The 18033-nt window shown below is 43.7% G+C and overlaps 1 protein-coding gene and 1 long non-coding RNA gene across 3 annotated transcripts in view; one reads left to right on the top strand and one right to left on the bottom strand.

The window, feature by feature from the left end:
- Positions 1 to 18033, top strand: part of rpl38 (ribosomal protein L38) — a 420537-nt gene that overhangs the window by 319528 nt on the left and 82976 nt on the right. The window lies entirely within an intron of this gene.
- LOC119213263 (uncharacterized) lies at positions 5812 to 14500 on the bottom strand. Its single transcript, XR_005119887.2, has 5 exons — positions 14406 to 14500; positions 13725 to 13974; positions 7086 to 7160; positions 6325 to 6442; positions 5812 to 5888 (listed from the first exon to the last, which is right to left on the bottom strand). It is a non-coding gene; the product is annotated as an uncharacterized LOC119213263 (long non-coding RNA).

Here is an 18033-nt window from a genome sequence, read left to right as displayed (position 1 = left end):
CGCGCTGTGTCACATGGCCACCCTGAGACTGGTCCAAGGCCATCTGTCGGTGGACGGTTCCCAGTGACCCGTTGGGACAAAGACGAGAGGCTGTGAACCACTCTCTGCTAAATCTAACATTACTGAGAAGATAGTGAGATAGGGTTTTGGGTTTTGATTAGCTGTGCACGCACGGCTGTTGTGGATTTGGGTTCCGACATTTGAAAACCTAGAAAACATTCTAGTTTACAGCTCTAAGAACTTTCAAGAAAATTGAGTCATTGCTTTTTGCTCAAATTGCCGCTGGTTTTTATCCCTTTTTTTTATTTTCCTATGATAAACTCAATTGCAATTTCTGCCTATTTTCTAAAGATTGCATCACAACTGAGAATCCAAGCTTCCAGAGAACCTCTCCATGCTGCAGGTGCTTCTTTCTGAGTTGCTACGGGAAATTTAATGAGCATGAAACATCGTCTCGTGCCCCCTGGGAAAAAAAAAACAAAAAAAACACGTGATACATTTTATCTCATGAATGCATTCATTTGTTCAGGAGCCTTCCACTGACTTGATAATATCTGAGTGATCAAACCAAGGAAAGCTCCACGGACATTTACAGGAAAGTGCGTTTCTCCTCGCAGTGACTAACTAATGGCCTTGTCACTGACTATATTGCGTCATGTAGAACAGACGCTGTGCTGAGGAGAACACGCGAAGCCTCACAAAGACCCTCCATCACCGAGCACCTGAGAGGGATGTCGCGTCCGTGACAGAATACAGCCAAGAGCCGTTTATATCCAATGGTGACAGCCAATGACAAAATACGCATCCCGGTGGAGCTCCAACCTGTTTAGTGCTGAAGGATGAAAAGTCTGTGGACGGATTTGGACGGATTTGGACAATCGGCTCATCAGCAACACGGGAAAGTGGCCCGATAGCAAACGAGTTTGTCCTAATGATGTGTGTTTCAAAAGCTACACAAGACCCCGATGATGAAAATGCACTTTTACTGTGTTCCACCATACTGAGGGCACACACACACACACACACACACACACACATTGCAAACATGTCCACAGCTTGCAAACAGACCGAGGGGACGGTGGTGCAGGTTTTACACCATGACCTTCATAACCAAGGTTGATTTCCTCATTGCTACCTCCCACAATGCAAGTTTCCTTGTGGGTACTAGAAAGTCATTACCTTGAAGGGAGCAGGAAGCTAGTTCGTGATGGCATGGATACATGCTACAGAAATGATTTGTTTACCTCTACAGCATGCCCCAGAGTTTATTTGTTTTCCTCAAGGGCCCAAACCATCCGGTCCGACATATTGATTAGCAGATGCCTTTTTGGGGCCCAGAGCAGTTGTTAAGAATTGAGCACTGCCTTTTTAATGGAAATTAGGGACAAAGCATGTATAATCCATACACATGCGTTGAATGATTTATCACCAACTATTTTGGCATGGAACCAATTTATTTCATTAAATGCATTAGTTTATTTATTGAGCTGTTTGGACGAGGTTCAAAAATTAATAAGCAAATAATTGCCAACAAAAGCAAGGATTCAAGCTGCTGTGTGAAATATTGCTGTGTAAAGTGATCCTGAGAAACCCCCCCCCACACACACAGCACGATCCCCCATGCAGCCTTTATTAAAAAGTCTTTACATAGCTAATGGAGGGTATCATAGACTCCATAACTGATGCTCAAGTGATGCACTGTGGTATTCAACATGCAAAAAACAAAGAATGTGTAATGAGAAATGGGAGAAGTCATTTAACCCTGTATTTTATTTAAGAGCAATAAAACACAATTTTTAACCCGTGTGTTTGTATTCATCATAATATTTGTTTTTATAATTTCAAACAGTTAACTAATAATGCTTGTTTCTTTATATTTCATCTTTATATTTATCTTATTTTTTTTTAAAATATTTCTTATAAGATATTTGTTACTTTAAATTCTGGTCTGGTATTGTCGAAAGGACACATATCATGTTAACTCCCCTCGTCAGTGCTTCAGCGCATACCTCTGAGTATCTGGAGTTCCTAGTAACAACAAAAATAATGTATACTCAAATAGTAAAAATGTCTTTTGTGCGTGCTGCTTAGATCAGAAAACATGTGACTTAACAAGCGAATCAGATACTCTCATTCCCACAACACCCTCCTTTCAGCTTGTCATCTTCACCCATTGTTTGAGGACTCACTTTGCAAAGGTGGACCAAACCTTCATCCGAGCCAGTCAGGGCTTAATGGGACAACACGGTGTGTTTCAGTCGGGTATAAATACTTGTTTATTCAAATATGACAAAACTATTGAACCAAGTAGGAAGATGAGCACAATATGTCTCCCCTTCAATGACAACAAGGCTGAACCTTGAACTCATTTAGCCCACGAAGGAAATCAAGCGATGCGATGCCGCAGTGAGACCTTGCTGTGCTCTGCGTGGATCATTCTAAATAAAGGATAATATGTCTTTGGCATCTGAGTCTTTACAATTTTCACAGGCATTCAATGCATTGTGTAATTTCCTGAAAGTAAAAATGGCCATGAACGTCCATGAATCAGTTAAAGCCTCTTTTCCATATTGTGCTTTTTGTATTGGACTACTGTATTTTCTACTGCACTTCTACAGTAAAACAAAGAGCCAAGCAATCCATTTCAAGAAACAAAAGGCCAGGTAAACCCACTATATCTCATTCTATGAGACAGTGTTGGTGTATGTGAGGTTCCAAAAAAAAATGTTCCTGGGAATCTGGGTGACCTTTTATGTCTTGAATGAAAGAGCCATGCCCTTTTAAATAGAGTGAAGGCGAGGGGCTTTTAGAAAAGACATTTTAATGATAGTTCCGTCTTTAATGAGGTTGGTAATACTTTTTATGTCAGAAGGCCAGTGTCTTCCGATCAAGGTCCTATTTAATAAGATCTCTATTTCATATAGACCCCGTCTGACCTGAAAAACAGAAAACCCATGATTACACTTTGCTCTTAACAGTGTTTGGATTCGTACAACCATTATTGTAAACGTGTTCCACAGCGGCATTCAAACATAGCAGCAGTCGCTGCTGAAATTGTCATAATTGCAATTTCAAATTGCATTCAATGCGACTCAGATAGTAAATGAAATGCTATTTGCACACATCGAGAGATGGCACAACTGGAAAAATGCCAGCCCTTTCAAAAGTGGCTTTGTTTTCACGCAGCTGAGATGTGTACTATGTGTTTGTGTGTGTGTGTGTGTGTGTGAGTGTGTTTGTACAACTGAAGTTGAAATGCAAACCATGTTTCGGATGTTGCGGAGGCTTATTCAGGGAAATATTTGAACTCTGTTCCATGAGGGGGAAGCTCTGATGCCACGTCGTAAAGATCAATCGTGCCGATAAAAGACATCCCCGCTCTTGCATGTCCCGCCTTCCTTCGGCGTGGATCTGGACAACAACACGTTTATTTTACTTTGCCGGAAAATAAGCATTTCTGTTGATTCTTCTAAAGTAGCCGCCGGTGCCGTGACATTTCCCCTGCTTCTCCTGCTGTGACCACTGGACAGAATCGCTTGGGCCCTGAGACTTTCACTGAAGCTGCCACGGAATTAGATTGAAGTCACGCTCAGCTGGTCCCGCCTCTTACCGAATGTCTTGTTGTCATCTGTGGCTCAGAGGAATCGCCAGTCAAAGGATCGGAATGAAAAAAAAAAAAAACAGATGTCCCTTAGGTTGTTCCTTCCCCAGCCTTTCCTTAGTGACGCCTGAGAATTGGCGGGCTTTAGTGCAATAACACATAATAATAATAATAATAATAATAAAGATTGCATTCATATGGAGGTCTTGAGAGGATGAATCCTATTGACTTCTATGATACCCTGACCTATACACCTAAAAGAAAGAAAGCATTGGCCAAATGTATTTAAAGTATGTTTGAAGATGTCAACAGAGGTTCCCACTAAGCTGTTCCAGTTTGGTACCAGAAGGGACATTTTTCTTTTTTTCTGAGCGGGTTTGGAGGACGTAGAGGATCTTAGGGTCGGTTGTGAAACATATGGAGCTTAGTTGTTTACACCAGTAAAAGGACTTAAATAAAAACTGTTCTTGGGGGTACAGGCAGCCGCCGCTGGAGTGACGTGTTCTCTTGCTTTTTTTGTTTCTCCGCTAAGTTGCAGCCTTTTTTCAAAAGATTTTTTTTTTTTTTTTTTTATATGTGCATGAACACAAACTGTGCAGCACACCTGATTTGACTCCATTAGCACCCGCTAGTAATGAGTGCAGCGTGGCTGGTGGTGGATTCAGCAGTGAGACGGACAGGGCAGCTGACACATTGCAACAACGACAAATCCATGCGCCGATTAAACGGTTTCTAAGGCAGAAGGTGAAAATGTTGGCTTAACGTGGAAGGTGGGCCGCTCCTCACATCTGCTTTCTGACAACAATCATTCAAACGGCTCCACCAGTTCACTGCTTTTAATCGAAGGGCGTCTGATTAACAGGCTCTCTGTGTCATTCTGGGTTCATCGTGGGCACATTAGCCAAACCGCTAACTTCATGTGTTAGACCTTTAAAAAGTGCATTTTTCCAGCTACTTTTATGTGTTTTATGACAATGGGTGGAGCGTGAGTTATTGCTCAAACCATTAAAGTAATAAAAAGGCTAATGTGGTCATTTAGGACCATCTTTATGTCTTTCCCACCGTCTGTGTGACAGAAATGAGCCGCGTGTGTCTGCGCATAATTAATAGGGTGGAGGATTAGGCCACAAGTAAGGATCCGAAAGGGAGCCTGGCAACATACAAAGAGTTATCAGCAAATAATTCATTCACAAAATCTGCTGTTTGCATCTTGAGGATGAATTCTCTTCTTTTCCTCGGATTCCTCCTCTTTTGCTTGATCAAAGAAATTGAGAGCTGCTCCTCAGAGGAACAAAAAAAAAAAAAAAAAAACGGTCTCACTCCGGTGGCCAAAGTAATAGAGAAATGACTGGAGCAACAGGCAACAGCTTTTATATTTTTTTTATTTGTTTAGGCGTTATCTTGCGCCAAGGCGGCGAAATGGGAGAAAAGCAATATTAATTTTATAATGGGGCTGCCCTCCACAGATAATGTACCGGTGTTATTTCCTCTCTCCTGAATTTCTTTGGAATTCAAAGTGCAGCTCTTATTCTTCCAACCCAACAGAAAATGAAACTATTCCTTGTTACAAACCAAACCGTTATACACCAGGATGTCATCTAAATTATTTGGGTGGTTGTTTGTTGGTTATATTCATCTGGACCTTCACTACCTGATTTGTCTCTGCTTTGCAATATCTTTTTAATGTACAGGCAATTATGTAGAATTATGCAGGCTTTAAAAGTTTCACCTTGACCAATTAGCACAACATATCTAATGTATATATATATCATTAAGTTGCCGTATTGTGACACATGCATGCTATGAAAAGAAAAGGTCCCTCCTGTCTTCATCCAACTGTGTCTAAAATAATTTAGCGTATAAATTTCCAGACACATATTTTACAGAATGTGCGGTGGGACCACTCATTAAAAAAAAAACTGCTGTAGCACTTTACAGTGAATGACTTATTGTACACTAAATAATGTGCTCCTAGAAAAGAGAGGATTTCCTTTCTAATGAGCTGCTGTGGCACTTCCCCTCCGAGTCCCCAGTGGAGACATGTTGTCAAAGCGAGATGGACGGACGCGCTGCAGGCCGCCTGCTCTCAACTAACACATCCACGCATCACACCGCCAGGCTCTGCCTTTATTGATTCTCCCTTTATCTTGGGGCCTTTTTTTGTGTGGTTCCACTTGTTTATTCACAGTTACGGAGTGTGTGTGGGTGTGTGTGTGTGTGTTTTATTCATGTTCCCTGTTGATCTCCGATGCCGTTTTGACTTCAACCACAACACCTCAACAGCCATCTGGGTTGGAAATTGAAATGGGAAAAAGTTAAATGAAAGGAGGTTGAGTTGAGTTAATCCAAGAATACAGAATAAATAATCATCCAAAATTAAAATGAACAAATAATGTTGTTTAAAGTCTAAAAATAAATCTCTCCTCTCTGGCTTTTTGTTGTTGTTGTTGTGCAGTGTGGATCAAGTGAAAGTAGTGAGTTGCCCGAAGATGGGTCAAACGGCTCAAACCTTCAGCGACGATGGAACATATTTTATCATTTTTATTATTTTGAAATAAGACTGTATGCATGAAACAAGTGGAAACTGTTTCCTGTTAACTACTGCATATTTGGCAAAGTCACTAGGGATTTAAAGAGAAACTTGACTCGCCGGTTAAGATCAATACATTTAAGGCAGCATAAGTCAGTACTTGACAACCAGCAACCCGTATTTCTCTTCACACCTCGGGCCACGTTGCATCTAATTCATCAGATTCATCTGCGAGCGTCTTATTCAATTTCGGGTGTTTGGCGAGTTGCGAGTCGTTCTCGTCCACAGGGCACAGCATCCATAGCTCCTACCTTCAGAGGAAAGATGACAGCAAAGGAGAAAAAAGGGATAAAAGAGAGCCAACTATTGCACGCCACCAATTTAATCTGCCGAAACTCGGAGAAGGTGGGGGGGGGGGGGGGGCCACGCCGGCTGTTCGCCGCTCGTAGAGAAGGTTAATGATTTGTTTGAAAGCCGTAGCTCGCCGCTCGCCGGGTGGGAGGCGTGAACAGAAAAAAAGCGCGCCAAACAAGCCCAGCCCGGCGTGCACGCTGCTCCGGCAGAGCGATCGGGGCTGGAGCTGCACAGCCAGCCACAGCGTGGCATTCAGAGAGGTGCGAGAGGTGCCCTTCTCTGCCTCTAATGCATCCGGGGGGGGGGGGGGGTGGTTGATTGATTTTTTTTTTCTTTTCTTGCGGTGAAGCGGGTGTCTTAATGTCCTAATGCATTGCTCTGTCGCAAAGGGCTGCCTTGGCAAGCTGCCCTTTCCGCAGACTGATCTGCCGCTCGATTGGGTGAGACCAGGGTAAATAAATAAAAGGAGGAGGCCCGGGGAGAAGAGGAGAAGAGGAGCAGAGGGATGGGGCTACACGTAGGATTACACAGCCACGTTACACCCTGCGTTTTTATCTCATAAAACCGCTGTCACGTGCACACAGGACCATTACACTGCACCTGTGTTGTTTCTTTACTGGGTATTGATTTGACAAGCGATGCCCGGGGTTCATTTCAGGCCACGGGCCCCTGTTCCTGAAGAAGGATAACACCAAAATCAATACACTATTTGACAGCATTTCTATGTGCTTTTACTTTGGTGATGAAGAAAGGTCACAATGGCTAATCATTTCATATAGGTTCACTACTACTACTCAACTTCAACATAATTATGACCTTCTGACCCCTTCATATATTGTCCCTGTTGACATTACATTTTCCAAACTGTCTTATGAAAAAACTAAATTTGACAAAGTGCCCTCCCCTGAGAGAAAAACAAATGATTAGAATGACCATGTGAAAGTTAAAAGTGAGATGATTGAGATATACATATTGGGGTTGCAGCAGATATCTATGGATATCATCATAATATATGGATATCTTTATTCATTTAATGATGCATTTATGCGTAACTCATTTTTTATCCTCCATATGGAATGGCTGGCCACTGTGCAATTTGCAAGGCTGGGTTCAAGGTGGACGCATTGCATTCATCTTTTGTTAAATACTATTGGTAGAAACAACCTTTTTGGGGGCTTAGCGTCAATTACACTGTCTGCCCTTGTCCCAAGTAGCCGTTCTAACCATAGCCACAAACGTTTCTCCGACCCTTAACTGAGTAGTTTTAATTGCCTCATCCTTTATTCAGCTTTTCCAGCCACTCTGTACAAATATTGTAAGAATAAACAACTGACAAGTGTTTTCAGGGGAACATTTTAAAATACATTCAGAATGAATGTGCTGTCTGACATGATGAAGAAAAGCTAAATTTATGTGGCGCCGTTTTCCTAGAATGTATTTTACAGAATACTTGCATGTGTACAGGGTTACATTATGTGCAGGAGTTGAAGTTTTCAGGTGTTTGAAGAAGCTACAAAATCACAGCAATTGATCTCATTAATCCGTTTTGGCTTCCTGTTTACAACTTGAATGAAATAAACAAGCACCTCTCAAGTTTTACTGTTTGTGTGCTTTCATAAGCCATTTTCTCACATGGGGTCTATTGAGAAAACACAAAGATAAAACTAACCGTTATCTCTGTTGTCTCAGAGGATTTTAAAACGGGTACATCTTTCATTGTTGCCCCCTATGGTCCGATTGATCTCAGCAGTGTTGAGCAAAAACATCCCTTTTCATGAACATGTCCTGTCTCTAGGGTTTTACTCCAGTAGTTTTTTTTTTTTCTTCTGCTCATATTGAAGGGGATCGTATCTCCAATAACAAAGAAATAATATGCATCACGCGGTGATTATATATAATACGCCCGCAGACTGTAGAATCTGGCATTCTACCGTTGGCAGCCAAGCCCTGCAAGTGCCAATTTCTATCTCTAGAGAAATAACTCTTCAAGAAGAAAAATTTGTAATTTGCAGCTTCAATGGAGTGTTAAGATGTAATGACCCGAGGTGGAGAAGTGTGAAAAAAAAAAAAAGACTTGGGAATTAGCCTGCATCAAAAGAGCCTTTGTGAGCTCCTTCACCCTTCCACCTATCTAACACACAATGTGAATATGAAAAATAAATGTTCGACATTACATGCGCAGGCACCCTGGGTTCTACACCGCACCCACACAACACACTACGTGCATTTCAAGCACAACTGCCGTTTGACAATCGCAGGGAACCATCCCATTACTGTTTTAAAAATGTTAATTGTTGTCAGAGCAAATCGTGCAGGGGTTCAGCAGGAAGTCATTCGGCTCGGTCTCCGGCGATCGGCCCGCCGCGGGCAGACGTTGGCTCTCTCTCGCTCTCTTTGGTCAGGAGCAGAGCTTTGCCTTCGCTGCTTCTTCCGGTGCCCTGAGGAAACTCGCAACGCGCCGCTGGAGGGCCGCTGGATGGAACGGAGGCCCGACGGAGCCATAATCAGTTGGTGGGCCCCGCAGCACCAAAAATGAGTGTTTTTTTCTAAACGGAATCTGTCCGAAAGACTACCGCTTCCCTCCACATAGACCGCCAAAATCAAACTCAAAATGTTGTAACTTTAAGATGTGGAAATAGCAACCAGAACCGGAATATGAAGCAAATCAAACACTGAGTTCGAATTGCACACAAAGTCTCGTGAGACAGGACTTCCTGGCCAAAAGCACCCACGGATTGTGGCCAGATGTCTCCACTCTGACACGGGCCTGTACCGTTTCGCTGTAAACTCTGCCGTGCTCATGGAAGCTTGCATTCTATGGCAAACAGCACACTCACCTGACTGCTCCCAGTGGTACTGGAGGAAAACCAATATAGTATCTGAGTGCAAATGGCAAACTCTCAGTGCAGGAAATGTAACCTGCAGGGCGCTGTCTCGTCTCTCCAGTGATGCTGAAGTGAATTCAGAACTCCCAACCCACACTCATTACCCCCTCCCTGGCCTCTTTTCTCTATTCCCTTTCTTCATCCACTCCCACACCCCGCCACCCCACCCCCCCCCCTCCATCATCTCCGCGCAAGCTGCAGTAACTGTGGTGTAAACACAGTGGGCCAAGTAAAAAGGGTTTGCTTGTTCCCTTTTCTCCCCCAAAGCTTTAGAGAGGAGCGAGTGTGCCTCTGCTTGCTCACCGAAGTGCTCGTACGTGCTAGCGTACTTCCGCAGTGGATGGCAAGAATGTGTTGAAAAGAAGCAACAACTGTCTTGTTGGTCAGGGTGAGTGTCAATGACATAGAGTATGTACAGTGGTGGGGTTGTCGACGCCTCCCTTTCCTTTCAGGGTTTGGCCCTGAAAACTGGACTGGAGCAATACGGGACTGAGGGAAATGGTGTTGCAACGGCTGCGTTGCACCTGACGGCCACCCGACCTTCTCTTGGGGGTGATGGTGTTCGACGTTGCCCCGGAATAAGTGGTGTGCAGGGTTGTCTTATACCTATCTTTACGACCCCTGCCAAGTAAGAGCCTTGTCTTCACCCAGGGCAGTTGCAAACTACCTCTCCCCTGGGGCACAGGACTTGATTTGCTGCCGAGCCAAGGGTAGAACTCTTTTGGTAGCAAGGGGAGGGAGGGGCCTGCGTGAGCTAAAATGAAGGAACTCTATTACAACCTTAGTTTTATAAGCACAAAAGGGGGCCTTCTACCAATGATGCCCTGTCACAGGCATTGGGGTGTGCTGCTTAGTTAAGCAAATGTTAAATGAGCCAATTCTTGCCCATGTTTGGAGAACCCTTGAGTCCATTAGTGGGCTCCTTCTGAGCTTATAGAACTATCGGTACACACCTCACAAACCGGGCTTGACATTAGCACCCGCCCAACCTTCTAATGGGGGTAGAATTCGACTTTGGCAGACGCAAAAGAGAAAAAACGAAAACGAAAAAGGAGATGAGACAAAGAAAAAACTGTTTTACAAAAAGTGGAGGTCCAGTCTAGAATAAAATCATGTATTGCAATTGACTTTGAAAACATATGCAACTGATTCGACAATCAAAAAGGAGCTTTTAGCTGAAGATGTGGTGACTATTGTATGTAGTCTTGACTTTAGGTGTTTACAATGCTCATTTACATTTGAAAGGATTGTAAATCTAGTAAATTGTAGCAAACCGTAGTCAACATTAATACAAATTAAACTTAAAAGTTCCCAACAACAAACATTATGGCTAATGACATTGCTGAGTGGCTAGAAACTACTAACCATTAGCCACAATGGCTGGTGAGCAAAAATGTAAATGATAAACCCAGCTCACCAAATGTGCAAGCAAAGTTATTCACTCGTGATTATTGCTTAAATGGCATTACAGACGCTGTCTCTCCCGTCTAAGTAGCTGGCCGAGAAACGCCTTCCCAATTGTTTGAGTGCCAGTGGTTATAAAGCATCCCTGTGATCTGCAGCCTGGACATAATACCTTTTACGCAGGGCTCAAAGGGCACTCCATTGGCCTCTCTCCCTCATGGTGCTGGAAGCAGGCTTGAACAAAGTACCTTTTGCGCTGAAAATTTGAGCCAGTGCAGATTATCGCCCTTCTGTATAGTAAACAGAACGGTGTGGCATTTAGACAATCTGCTTTGTGTCAGGTGTATCTGCATTCCTACGCAGGAGACCACGCTGCAATGTGTTCTATTTACTTCATTTTATTTCATTTAATCTATTTTATTCACAATAAGTAATGTCCCAGAATCTCACGTACTACTTTTGGTTTAAAAAGTCTCTGCACTGTGTCAGGCATGTTTCGATGAACAAGGTAATTACTGGTAAATGTAAAGGATTTACATTGCTTTAATCCTCTTCCTTGTAATCCATGTTCAACCCTGACAGCAGGTCTCGTTTTAGATTAGAGGTAATTATCAAATCTGCTATATTTCAAATTGTGGGCTCAAGCTGGAGCTCATTCTCAGCATTACTTCCATGACCAGAGGTCACCGCCACAGATCCGTCTGGTTCTTAGTGATTCCACTGTTCATCCCACGTTTGCGGGCCCCGTTTCTGCTGTTAAACCAAAATACTAGACGCATGTTAATGCCAGGTGTAAAGGGGTTCTTTGTGGAATAGATAATATGGTAATTTCAGCTAAGAGTGCTCTCGCCTAATTCTGGACCAATATTGTTTACTTTTTTATTACTTTGACACAAAAACGTGGTAAAGAATTGGGTCCATGTTAAAAAAATAAATTGAGGTACAATAAAAGGGCAGATTTCACTGTTGAATTGTCATATACTGGCGTGCATGTATACAAGCATTTGGCTAATGGTTGTTTCCTTTTGCTGGGCCTTAATTCTGGGCCCTGCGGCCCTGAGCCATGTCAACTTTGGTCATTCTCCAAAGTATCCAGGACTCTGGGAAGTAAGCATCAGTCTTCATGGCTGTCATAGCAACACCACGATTTTCTGCCTCCATTGCGACCGCCCCTGTCGTCTTTCAACTTCACTCACGCAGTGGTCGCCTGGCTGAAGCGGCAATGGCCAAGAATAATCGAGGTCAGACCACACAGGGTCATTTTACGGAGAAGCACATTTGATTATTTTCTCTGCAGCTGTTCTTTATGGCTCACTTAAGACAGCTGTTTGAAGCTGTCAGTCAGAGAGGATTAAGTCAGCCGCCCCCCCCCCCCCCTGCTGTTGATCTAGAAGATGGACACCTACGCGCTTGTAAATGTCATCACACTGACTGCATGCAAAAAAACATGTAGGCTCAAAACAATGTTGTAAATCAGTGACTCCTCCATCCTGCTAGTCATTCTGATTCATAACTAACACTTTTGGTGCTTTTTGAAAGCCGACTCTCATCTCATCTATTTCGCATGATAGCAGGAAGCAACTCAGAGTCAAGGTCGGGTGAGAAGAGTGAGAGAGGAAACTATGGGGACGGCATAATCACAGTATCCGTTTCTACAACTTCATCGCCTCAGCCACTAATTAAGACTAATTATTGGGCACTTGGGGGAAACTGGCAAGCTAAAAAAAAAAAAACGTAATTAATGCGAGGACCTATCGTGTCTGGACTTTCTCAGCACCTGCTTAGCGTGAGACAGCACATCAACCGGACGTTGCTTGCTGGTCTCCAGACAGTCCGCAGACATCCAGCTGAAACCTCAACCCGGGCCGATGCAGCCTCTGATTAGCCGCGCAATCCGAGGTGGTCACGGCGCAGCCAGTTGATGAATGGCCTTGCTCCGTTCACTGCGATAACCACAGTCATTACTAGCAAGACCACCTCTCAAGCCCGCAAAGCGGGTCTTTGTTGGAAGGCTTTTTCTTGCAATCAAAGTATTTCCAGAAAATATTTCCGGGCTGATTTTATTTCATTTTCTTGTCTATTTTCTGCCGTTGCTCAACAACACAATGAATAATCCTGTGATTGTCAGAGAATGGAGATGTCAGTGGGAAGACTGTTACTGGGCACAGATTCATCACTTTATTGTGCAAAGATTGTTTTGCAGTTGGATAGAGAGACTGGGAAAAAACAAAAATGATGTTGAATGAACATGCCAGCAGTTTAAAGAGGAGTTCTTCACCGAAAGTTTCTGTAGCCCAGAGGTTATCAAACCTTTTCCATCACGACCCACTTTGGAGGAAGAAAAATGTTCACGCCAACTAAATTATATAAGTTGATTTTTTGTTGAAGTAAGATTTTCTCTTCCCATCTATGCTTTTTCAAATAATGGAATAAAATCAAATGTATGACCATCTTGTTAGAACAGGGGAGATAACGATTTATTGTGGCAGTATTTAACCTGTTTTGCACTGAACATCTTCAAGATGATAACAATAAACTAAACAACAAAAACATTAAATATATATAATAAAATATAAATTCATTCATTCACAGTACCCCAATTGCATTATTATTACCGTTACATCTGAATTTTCACCTCATAGACAAAATGTCACTGTAACCAGAATGAAATTCTATCTAGGCATGAGCTACATGGCGTATGAAGCCGATTCTGATCAGTCGCCCCAAACGGACCAACCAACCAATGGATCTTAATAGAACCATTTGCACCTCACATCAACCACCTGAGTTCTTCAGACCGCTTTATGCCCAACAGAGAAGAGATTGCAACGCAAGATGCCACAAAATCCTCCAGACACTGCACCTTTAAAGATCTCATTTCCACCACTAAAGCACCACAACAGTAAAACCAGTCAACCTTTTTATCAGTCATAAAATTCTGTCGCCTTACCTCAAATTATGGGATGTGGAGTCCTGCTAGACTGAAGTGAGGAAAAAGCGAACCTCTTGGAGAGTTGACTGATGCCCAGGGAGCCAAGGTCAAGGAGAGGAGTAAGAATTGACGGCATTGATGCTCTTCCCACTGCGTTATCTGGGCCTGACAGACTGCCGAGTCACGGGGAGGCCGCCCTCCTTTTAGCTCATTTAGGAAGATATTACACCAAGCTCTGTCGAGAGAGCACCAGCTGAGGCCAACCTTCCTTCGACACCAATAGGAAGACAAAATAATCGCTCGGATCAGCCCAGAGAGAGTATAATATCCTAATACAGTGTCAGCAACGATATCCATGCACAATATATCATGATACAAAAATGTGACATTGGGGAATTGCAAATGGATCACAGCAATTACCAAAAACTCAACCCATTTTTGTTTGAATACGATGAGTACCAGAGGGTGCAATTAATATCTTCAATTAGCATTGTGAACCGTGAGAGGTCTCACCTGCGGATTGAGAAACTGAGGGATGTTTTGGTTTGACATGCTAGGACAAACCCTTAATCACATGTTTGTATAGAATCGGATGAGAATAATGAAAAGACCAGTTATCTTAGCTAAGCCTAGCATATAAACAGGCACTAACATGTTACATCTTTTTTGGTTTGGGTCCATTGAAGATGTGATACTTACAAAACACATTTTGTGGATTATCTATTTGAGGGGTAGCTTCACTTCCTGCCTTGTCCTGCCGTCCCCTGTGACTGGCCGCCGTGTCCCTGATTGTTTCCACCTGTGTCCAATCACCTGCACCTTCCCAGTGTGTGTCTTTTGTCCCTTGTTGCGTCACTGAACGTCTTTCCTCAAGAAACAGTTTGAGTTCCTTGTCTGTGTCTTGCCCCCAGGCATTTTGATTTTGATATATATTAAAGATTTCTATTTGCATATTTTGAGTTGCAGAGTACACTTGATACCCTCCGTGTCAACTGCGTAAACATGCTCTGAAGCTGTCAGTCCAGGGCGTGACGATGAGGTACGGGGAATGGGTGAAACTGTGGAATTGCACGGTTCGGCGCTGTCGATTGCATCTGGCAGCGAAACCGGAGCGGCGTGGGTGGAGAGGTCGTTGTTACATCGCATTAGATGCAACGTGGCACACTCTGCTTTTGTGTTGAACACTGCGCAGGGCAGCGGGGGGGGCCTCGCAGGAGAATAGACGTGGGCCCCTGATTGACAAGCCAGCGAGGAGTACCAAACACGCACGGAGCAGGGACTGGTGGTGAAGAAGGGTCACAGCCAGAGGTCAAATGTGCTCAGTGGAACGCCAGGCTGCTCATCTCGCACTTAATTAAGACCCTCAGGATCCTGGTTATTATAGCAATTTCTAAGCCTGAGCAATGAGGTGAGCTTGATGATGATGATGATGATATGATCGCATCAGCAATGCAAGTCCCCCCCCCCTCCCCCCTCCTACGTCAACTTGTTGCCCGTATCTGAGCCCAGATATCCCCTTAAACCAATTCATGCTCATTTTGTAAACTGCTGCGATATTTTCTTCCATTGCTCTCGCGGCGCGCGTGGCAGCAGGTGACAGGTTTAAATAGGATTTGCATCAAAACCCAGTAGGAATGTGACCGTGATGTGTGCGGGGGAGGACGACGTGAAGATTGGAGAAAGTGGAAGACCGCCTGTGACCTTGACAGCACAGCAGAGAGGAGAAAGACGGCAGGCAAGATTGAAAGAGAGATTTACAATGACAAAGGCAAGGAGAATAAGCAGGGCGAACAATAGCGCTGTCTTTAGGGAGAGACTGTAGTAGAAAAAACATAAAATACACACATCGAATGAGCCCATATTATGACATTTAATGTAGGTCACATCCTGTACTGTAAGTGTTTATATGAGACATTTCAAAATTCTGAGACATGACATGCTGCGATATCTCTATAATTTTGTTTCGCCATGTGTCACATTAAAAATGGCAATTTGATTGCTAACTGAAAATGAAACCAGCCATTACTACATTTTAAATGTATCAAATAGAATTAAATACGTGTTTCTCCTCTCCGCCAAAAACACAAGCCGACTTGCCGAGGGAAAACACTGCTGCGTTATGTACGGCTTAAAATGTTCAATTAGATTAGGCTTCATCGTCTGGGGACCATGGAAGTGTGTTCGTACGGAGCTTTGGACCAAATCCACCTATCAGTTGTCAAGATTTTTCAATCTGGACCCATGTGTTGTACTGTCCCCGACGGCCACTCAGCGAGCAGGGACAAAAGAAGACCCCTGACCTCAGCTGGAGACATTTTATTGCAAGCTGATGCACGGGTAGAAAGTTTGTCCTCTTGGGTTGGGCTTAGGAAACACATGTAAGGGGCCGTCAAGCCAAAACACCTGGGAGCCAGTCATTAAGAAGGTTAACTCCAATTCGCTTATCAAGAACGAACCAAACCTCCCTACCTTTTTTTTTGACGTGTCCCCTCCTCTCGTCCTCCAACCTCTTTCTTCTCCGTGACAACACAGACACAATGGGGGCCTTGTGTGTTGGTCGGGATCAGTGGTCAGCTCCTTAATGGGGTCTGTCAAATGGTCCCATTGCAGGAGGCAAAATTGTCAACAGGCTGGTTTTCATCTGCGTCCAATCAGGACCCAATGAAAAGAGGGTCTTTTTGTTTGACTGGGCTGTTTATCTGCTTTTGAAATGTGAAAAAAAATACCCGAGAAGTCAGTTACAGTCATCCATTTCATTATTTTTCTCTTCCAATTTGAAAAAGCTCTCGTGATGGCAGAAAAGCTGGCAACGCATATCAACACAGAAGGACGAAAAAAAAAGGGAAAGAATTGGGTTTTTTTGTCACAAGCCAAATGATGTGAGCCTCTCAAACAGTGTTTGTTTTTTCGCCTCGTATTCTCACTCTTGGCGGGGGGGGGATGGTGGGGGGGGTGATTGATCTTCCCTTCTTCCAAGGTCTGGTTCGCTCCCTTTGGCTAAATTCCGTATCATATTTTGACAGAATGCCTGAATGCTGCTGGCAGGGGGGAATCACTATATCTCCTGGTGACTCGTGACACCTTCATCACTAAACCCCCCCCCGTGTCCTTGGACATTGATTGTACCACAGGCTTAATCTAAACACTATATGGTCTCTGCCAGAAAACCTCTCAGCGTATTAACGTTTTAGCCCTTTTTCCCCCCCACCTGGCTTTTGTGATCATTCCATCCATCGTTTCTCCCTTACGTTGCGCGGCCTGCTGTTGGAATACGAGCGCGTCGCTTTAAAGCACCTGGGTGATTATCATAACGGAGGAACTGTGGGTTCACTTTGACTCCTTGAGTTCAACAAAACAAAACATTAAAGAAATCCCCGCCAGCCACAAGCCTTTAAAAAGACCCAAATTCAATTTATTCAAGATAGAGGAGCAAACAGGGTAAGTGATGGTGGATGAGGCTTCTCCAGAGGAAAGTGTCACTAAATCAGTCACTTAAAAAACAAATAACATCAAACAAGTGCACATAGCCTTGTCAGCAAAAGTGGCCATCATGAAGTAATTTCATACGCTGTACCTTTATATCTTTCACCCCCCTCAATAAATAAGATACGAGGTCGGCATTAAATTTGAGAGGGAATGCACCTGAGTAATAAAAAAACGGCTGAGTTGTGAATCAAAATAGATTCATACATGAGAGAAATGTGCGAGCCGGAGGTACAGACAGTTTTAAAATTCACTGTCGCTGTGCAGTGATAGAGCGCGGGGCTGCACAGTGGCAGACTGCTGCCTCCTATACGCCTACGCTCAGATCAACCATTTTTCACACCTTGTTTTGTGGGCTTTGTGACTTATTTTTATTCCCAGTGATTTGCTCAACGCCACCCGTGGTCCCGTCGTTTCGCGATGGTGAAACAATGCCGAGCCCTGCGGGGAAAGTGATGGAGGCAGGGCAGACCAACGAGGAGCTTAGAATGAGGTGCGCTCACAAAATAACTGTTTTGGTTTCAGAGCGCGCGAGGAGGGTCTCTGACGGACTGCATCCGAAAGGACGGCACGGCGCGGAAACAAGGCGGAAGGGGAGAAGTGCCAGAGAGACGTTTTAGAGCTTTAATTCTCTCGGACAAATCATTCAGTGAGTTCCTTTCACCCCGGTGAGGGTTCGCGCTGCACGAAAGCTGCGCAAATGAAACAAACTAATCCCTCACACCGAGTCTGGTGGAATTGGGTAATTTGTAAATGGTACCCTCATAGAACTGCATTTCATTTTTTTTAGCTCAATATAAGGTAAGGTATAATATAATATAATATAATTAAGAGATAAGGTTTT

Source organism: Pungitius pungitius, chromosome 21, assembly GCF_949316345.1.
Source record: "Pungitius pungitius chromosome 21, fPunPun2.1, whole genome shotgun sequence".
In the NCBI taxonomy this organism is placed as follows: domain Eukaryota; kingdom Metazoa; phylum Chordata; class Actinopteri; order Perciformes; family Gasterosteidae; genus Pungitius; species Pungitius pungitius.
The sequence above is the reverse complement of the archived record's forward strand: the minus strand, read 5'-3'. Positions and strand labels throughout refer to the sequence as shown.